An 8041-nucleotide genomic window follows, 5' to 3' on the forward strand; every position below is an offset into this window, starting at 1 on the left:
AGGGGAAAATGCCATGTGAAGATGGAGGCAGAGGCAGAGATTGGAGTTACGTCCCAAGCCAAGGAGAGTTTAGAGCCACCGGAAGCTGGGAGAGGCAATGAAGCCATCTCCCCTAGAGGCTTCAGAGGGAGGATCGCCCTGCTGACACCTTCATTTCAAGATTCTGGCCAGCAGAACTGTGAGAGAACACATTTCTCTTGTCTGAAGCCACCCAGTTTGTGGTACTCTGTTATGGCAGTCCTAGGAAAATAATACAACCTCCAAACTCCAGGTTAAAAATTAAACCCAGTAGAGTGAGCAAACCTGAGATACATTGACATACTTCAGAGATATGTCTTCACTCATTGGTTTGGTTAGGAATCCAGTCGGCCTGGTAGAACCTTATTCCTGGAACAACCATGGCTGTGTCAACCTGAGCCTCAAATGTTCCCTTCAGTGTCCAGTCTCCAGTTAGCCTCTGCCTTCCATTGCCCTGGTCAGCATTTCTCACTGTGCACCCAACTCTCATCACAGTATATACAGTACATTTCTCCTGGGCACCTACACAAACACTTATTTTCTTAGTCGATCTAACTTACTGCTGATTCCTGCCACTTATGTTCAAGTTCCTCAATTCCTCACAATTTAATGTGCTACCAATTACAGCATGACAAGGCACTGAGTATCATTTATTCAAATCATTTTAGCACCTTAGCTGGGACTCAAAGGAGGGTATTAATCCTATGTATCCAATTCATTGAGAAATTCCCAATCTAGACTCACTGTAGATCATCCAGATTCCAGTGCGGGACTTAGGGAAAAAATGTGGTAAAGGACCACATTAATTCACTCCATATTTATATAGTACCTATTTACTCCCAAGTACTTTGCTAGGTGTCAGAAATATATATATGAATGGGAGGAATGAGTTTGACTTTCAAAGAGCTCATGGTCTCCTGAGTAGCTGGGAAAAAGACAGTGAATTCAACAATACGAATACAATATGACAAGCATTATCTTATGGTATAAACAGTTCCTCTTAGGAGTCTTGGGAAGAGAGGGGGTGTTTCTGGAGATGGGGTAAGGGCTTGTGCTAGAGCATCTCTGTTAGTCCTTCTAGAGGCCCACTCCACACTTCCACTTGCCCTGTGCTCTTGGAGGCTTTGTCTATGAGCGGTATCCTCTGCGCACTTGTGCTTTCCCACTTCTAGATGGGTTCAGTTGATGGGAGGACACCCGAGGGTGGAGGAGAGAGATCCCCTCCTGTCTCACTGCAGGTGTTCTAGGACAGGCCACAGCTTCTGTCTGGAGACCCCTCTTACAAATCTGGGCAAGTTCTGGGAACTGTTTTTTCTTTCCTGATTCTAGTGGTCACTAGCCTTGGGCTGCTTCACCATCTCATCTTGGCTACCCTTAACCTTGCACACCTTTGTAAAGAGCGCCATCATGAGACATCCTTTAACCAATCATTGGAGTGTGCCAACTGGAGTGTTTACTGTTGGGAACCTAATGGGCACTGGAGTCAAGGAATGCTTCACAGAGATGGTGACTTTGAACTTTGTCCTGAAGAACGAGTAAGATTTCACCAGGTGTATATGCATGGGGTAGGGTCTCCCAGGTTAAAGTAAGAACATTGTCAAGGCTGGGAGGCCTGGGATTGCACTGTACATTTGGAGACTAAAAAGTAATACTTATCTTCTTATAGAGGGGCCTGTGGGGACTGGTGGGAAAGGAAATTGGAAAGTTGAAAGGCTTTCAATTTTTGAGTTATATCCTATAAGTAATGGGAAATTCAAAAGACACTGACAAGATTCCAATGCCTTGAATCTCCAGATACCCAGGTCTTTCTACAAAATCTGTACTTCAGAAGTGAGAGGCTGGCATAGATCTGGGCTGTGAATTTATGCTTCATTGGTTTTGTACTCCTCTTTGCTTGGTGGTTAATAAAATTCTCTCTCAGACTGTGAGCTGAGGAACGCTGTTGACTTTTTAAAACATCAAATCACTTCAAAAGCTTTTCCTTCTCAGTTCCAATTTATTGGGCCTTCTACTTATGTATTATGGAAAAAGCTACCTTGAGCTATGTCACAGTTTCATTCAATTACAGAAAACTTTGCCTAACGTGACAGTCTTTCATAGATCCTTATGAAAGGGAGTGCTTAATCAGAGCTAATATTCTTTTTTTTTTTTTTTTGCGGTACACGGGCCTCCTCACTGCTGTGGCCTCTCCCGTTGCGGAGCACAGGCTCAGGACACGCAGGCTCAGTGGCTATGGCTCACGGGCTCAGCTGCTACGTGGCATGTGGGATCTTCCTGGACCAGGGCACGAACCCGTGTCACCTGCATCGGCAGGTGGACTGTCAACCACTGCGCCACCAGGGAAGCCCCCAGAGCTAATCTTCTTGGCTCAGGTCTCAGGGAAGGGGGAAGAGAGAGGCCAAACTAACATCTGGTGAAGGGAGGAGAAGGAGGAAGCACTGAAGAAGAGAGGAAAATTCAGAGCAGCGTTGTCCAGTAGAAATGTAACATAAACCACAAATACAAGACACATATGCAATTTTAAAGGCTTGTAGAAGCCACACCGAGGAAAAGTAAAAGGAGGTGAAAGCAAACCTTGTGTCCTTTGACAGTTAAACGTACAAACGAAATGTGGTGCCTACATACAATGGCATATTATTCAGCCTTAAAAAGGAAGGGCATTCTGACATAGTCAACAACATGGATGAACCTTGAGGGCATTATGCTAAGTGAAATAAGCCAGTCACAAAAGGACAAGTACTGTGTGATTCCACTTACATGAGGTACCTCGAGTAGTCAAATTCATAGAGACGGAAAGTAGAAGAGTGGTTGCCAGGGGTTGCGGGAAGGGGGAATGGGGAGTTGTTTAATGTGTATAGAGCACCAAGTTTGCAAGATAAAAGAGTTTTGGAGATCGGTTATAGAACTGTACTCTGAAAAATGGTTAATATGGTCAATTTTATGTTATGTGTATTTTACCACAACTTTTAAAAAGGTTTTTACCTTTTAAAACAGGTAAACTTAATGTTAAGAATACATTTTATTTAATCCATTATATGCCAAACATTATGATTTCAATATGTAATCAATACAAATTTATTGCTAGTCTCCATGTTTTACTACTAAGCCACTGAGATCTGATGCATATTTGTACACTGATGGCACACCTCCGTTTGAACCAGCCACACACAGTTCAAGTGCTCAATGGCCACATGTGGCTAACGGCTACCATATTGGACAGTGCAGGTCTAGAGCATTGAACAAAGCTGGCTTCTTGGCTGGGGTTCTTGTCTTTTCCTTACAAGTGCACCAGTGACTTGCCTCATGGTGATATTTTTTCAGAGAATTCTTCCTTTAGGAACTTGCCTTTGAGGCAGTACCAGGCGTGGGCTGAGACCGAAGCTTTTTGTGTAGCATCATGGGAGGTGGTTCTAAAAGCCTTCCCAGGACCCTAAGTCCAAAGAGATCAAAAGAGGCCATGGAGCTCACCTCCACTGTCCCAGGAGAACCTTGCTTGTGACTACTCTGGCCCTTGATCCAGTGCTAACTGTTGGTACACCAGTGAGGTGTGGTCATAGATAACAGATGTCAGAGACAGATTCACTTGCTTTGTGACTTTGGACAAGTTGTATAACATCTCAGAGCCTGAGTTTCTTCATGGTGAAATATAGATAAGGATGGTGGTCATCTTATAAGGCTGTTGTGAGAATGAATTCAAAATGCACATACAAAACTTTGGTACAAAGGGACTGGTGCATATTAAACAGTGGCTTGGTTATAAAAATCACCATCGTCATTGCTGTTACTGCTACGGTACATTTTAGCTGTACAGTCATGTTTTAACATTCTCTTAGACTGTCAATCATTCCTTCAGCCAATGGTAAAAGAGTTGATGGCTCAGGGATTAAGAACTCAGACGCTGGAACTTGACTTCTTTGGCTGAAGTTGTGGTCTTGACACTTTAAGTGGCCTGAGACTCTTTCCCTTCCTCAATGCCTCCTCCTTCTGAACCCCTGATCCCACACACCCTCCAGCATAACCTCCTTGTCTCTCAGTTTTCAAATCTGTAAAATGGGACTAATAATAGTAAACACTGCATAGGATTGTTGTGAGGATTAAACACAATAATGTAGATATGCCCTTAAAACATGTCCTGGCACATGGCAAACTTTAGAGAAGTGGGGTTGCAGCAGGGAATTAAGCACACACCATACTTGCTCTCCCAGAGTATAATCCTGCAGGACAGCTAGACCTTCAACCAATACTACAATAAAGAATGAGTGATATCATGTGGGGAGTCCTTACTAATGTCTTTCCTAAATACATGTGCTACAGTTTAAAAGCCTCTTGTCCTATCCTTAGCAGACCAAAGCTTTATTCTCTCCAGCAGACCATGAGCATACCATTTCTCCCTGTCTGCCCAGAATCTGAAGCAGCAAGGCCTCCTTTCCTTCTCAGGCCATTGCCCCATCACCTCCAATTCAGATGCACCAGTGGCCCACCAATTTTGTGAAGCAGCTCTCTCTATTAAGCCCTTGCCCACTGAGTCAATAGAGCTCCTAAAACACCCCCACATTTGTCAAACCCACTTATCTATGGGCAGGAAAATCCCACTCCCAAGACACTGTCAGTTTCCACTTGTGTAGGTCAGGGTGGGCAAATATATGCTGAGTTTCTGTGTGGCTCCCACTGGACACTCCTGGATTTTGCACAAATAATTACTAAATGAACAAAAGAGATTAGCACTGAAGTGATCTATGGGGAGCTACACAGGAGGTCAGAACAGCACTGATTAATCTCCAAATTGACCAGATACATGGACCACATAAAAGAAAAAAATAAATTGTTGATAAAATTATCCTTAAGGGAGGTAGGCACTGAGAAAGGAGCATTCAACCACTCTTATTTGATCAGAGTTGGCATTCAGCCCTGTCTGACTCCCATCGTGAAAGCACATGCATTCGGGAGAAGTACCCCTAGCAGTGGAGACCTTAAAACATGTTCCTTTTTCCCCAATAAGCTTAGCCACTTCTCGCCTTCCCAAGGACCCCATTCCCCTTTCTCTGTGAGGCCTCTGTCTCAAATCCTGTCCAAGGCGGGAGTTTGTCTCTATACTGGCTCTGTTAGGGCTGGAGAGGAAGACGGAAGGGCCAGGGAGCCTGCTGGACTTGAGCTCCAGGGCTTGGAGAGAATTCTGGGCTGGCTCCTCCCACCCCCCAAGCCGTGACCCCTGCTCATCTTCCTCAGGCACTCTGGGACAGGATGGAGAGCTTCTGCCCCTCCCTTCTTCACCCCTACAGAGATGGAAAGGGGAAGCTGTTAAACTTGCATGCCTCATGGGAGTCATTGACAAAGTGAAGGCACCTGAGAAGCTGTAGGCTTGTCCTAGGGAGGATCACAGTGCCTAGTGCCTGGCTTACTAGGACTCAAAAGCAAATTGAAAAAAAGGGATGAGTACATCTTCATAGTTCCTCACTCAGAGAGAGAGAGGAAATCTAATGTGTGTAAGGCTCTAGATCAATTGATATTTACCTAGACCATATTACCGATGGTTTGGGGCCAAAGAAATATGTTTCGGAGAACAGTTTGGTAATAAGCAGGAAAAACCACTAAAATGTCCATATTTTTTACCTCTCTGATATCACTGTTGAGAATTCATCCTTTTTTTGAATCCAAAATCCATCCGATTTTTTTTTTTAAAGAAAGAGAAGTAAAACTGCTTTATGCACAGAACATATTCAGAGTGGCATTACAATCATGGGAAAACTAGAAGCAATTTAAACAGTCAACAGTTGCTAAACAGATTGTAGCATACCCACTTAAGGGATTAATCCATTTAATCCAGCCACAATTAATCATTTATGTGAAACTGTACTGGAAGATGGGAAAGTGTTTATAGAATAATATTGGGAAAGAAGAAGAGTAAATGAATATATCCAGACTGTAGTTACATTTGTGTCAAAAAGGCATGCTTGGGCAAAGACTGAGAGAACAGAGAAGAACCAGACGTGATAAAAGGTTGAGATTAGGAAAAAAATCTTAAAAAAAAAGAGACACTTTGTAGTGTTTCCTCAGTGCATTGTTACTAGTGATAGGAAAAATAAATAATACAAAGCATGGACATCAGGTTACTCACCTTGGCTCATTTCTTTGTTTTTCCCTGGGTTGTTTAAATTAGATCCCCCCAACCTGGATGCCAAGGCATAGCTTTGTGCCATGGGCAGGTTCCAGATAGCGTGATGTGCCAACTATTGAACGCTTTCCACTGGGATGGTCACTTGAGCCACCTAGCCACTCATCCCCAGCTTTGAGCCACCTTGTCTGTTTCCCTGGAGTGCCAAGGTATGAGAAAGGTCAGAAAGCACTGCCTGGGTGAGAGGATTCCCGGTGAAGCTCTTCCCTTGGTTCACGTATCACTCACACCCCATAGCAACTCAGGAGCTGTGCCCTGACCCTCCAGCACAAGAGCATTCAGTTCTGCACTCAAGCATTGGCTGACCGCTCTCCTCCTGGCCAAGTCCTGGTGTGAAGTGTCTCTGACTCTTCTACCCTCGTCGTCATGCATGGCTGCCCAAAGCCTGCCCTTAAGATGAGCAACAATGGGTCCCTCCCTGGCTCCCTCCTTCTGCCCCTTTTCCCCTCCTCTTGGAGAGGATGAACTTGTATGTATTTACTGCAGATGCTTAAGCAGGTAAACACTCAGCATGACATGCTCAGCCACGTCAAAGCTTCTGAAGAGAGAAGGAAGGAAGCAGGGATGAGAAAACAAACAACACGCAAGCACCTGTGTCTTCTGATAACCAGAATACAGCAAGTCCATGACCAGGTGAACTTTCACTCAGCACATTACTTAGAGTCAGTAACAGTAACCCAAAGACACGAACCAGCTCCGCATGTTACAACCACCTGCTGCTGGCTGCACAAGTGCTTTAAAGCAACAATATTCTCTCCTGCCCCTTTTCAGCTTCAGCCTATCCAATGTTCCACAGTAAATTCCAGAGCTTGGTCCAAAAAAAAACTTTCCCAAAGTTCAAGATTGATGCTGCCAACCCTGAGAGACCTGCTGAGCAGATGCATGAAAGGCACCCCATGTTTCCTGTGCCTGTGCTGTGCTCACTGAACCCTTTTAACAGTGACAACTGAGAGGTTAAACTGTGTTGGATTTGGTGCTCTTTACTACAGACAACTCGAGCTCAGAACCAGAGACACAAAAGTCACCCTCGCCCCTTTGTGGTTAGCGGGATGCAAACGCCTCTGCAGAAGGGCAGCTCAATGGCAAAGGAATAGAGATCTACACACCACACCTGCAAAACAAACTTGGGAAAGAAAATCTCTTCGGAAAGAAAACAGTCCTTCTGCTCAGGAAGCCTCTCTCAGGCTGCGCTTTCTGCTATGTAACCCACTCTCAAGGATGAAGAAGAGGAAGAAAAAAAAACAAAAAGAAAAAATTCCCCACCTGCTGCTTACATATATTATGATCTGAGGAGAAAACGCAAGCGCGTGTGAGCCCGCTCTCGCACTTCCTTTGGCAGATCCTCAATGTACTTGTTAATTGTGTAAACCATCTCCCCTACCCTCAGCCACCCAGAAAGCTCCAAGCCACACATGCACGCCCACCTCACAGCCAAGCCCCCTCCCCAGCATTCCTTTCCAGTTGCAGAGAAATCATAAAATGCTACTCACATGTGGCAGCTTCAGCTTCCCTTTCCCTCTCCCCAGCCTGAGCACCGGCTCTGGTTGCTGCTGCTGCTGATTTTCCCGTTGCAAGTGAAACAAACCTTCATCGACAGAGATGGTTTTCCTCTGGGCTGCTTTGTCTGAGATTCCCCAGATGAACACTGACTCGTTTATGTCATTATCCGAGTTCGATAGCTCCCCTAACACAGGCAGGGCTTTGGGGCTGTCATCTTCCACTGGCTGGGCTTCTGCTGAGAGAAACAACAGACCTGCAACTGACAACTGATCGCATCAAAACACTCCAGGGGATGGCAACCCAAGACTACAGAGTAACACGTTAGCTTGCAATGATACCATGCACAGCCGT

The 8041-nt window shown here is 44.9% G+C and overlaps 1 protein-coding gene across 1 annotated transcript in view; it reads right to left on the reverse strand.

Annotated features, from left to right (window-relative positions):
- The window catches only part of ANKFN1 (ankyrin repeat and fibronectin type III domain containing 1), a gene marked incomplete at its 3' end in the record, with an annotated part of 422952 nt that extends 415125 nt beyond the window's left edge, over positions 1–7827 (reverse strand). Inside the window, exon 1 of the mRNA XM_082679310.1 lies at positions 7681–7827. The remainder of the gene's footprint in view (positions 1–7680) is intronic.
- Positions 7828–8041: the final 214 nt, after the last annotated feature.

This window comes from Grampus griseus (assembly GCF_964374135.1).
Source record: "Grampus griseus genome assembly, chromosome: 20".
Lineage (NCBI taxonomy): Eukaryota > Metazoa > Chordata > Mammalia > Artiodactyla > Delphinidae > Grampus > Grampus griseus.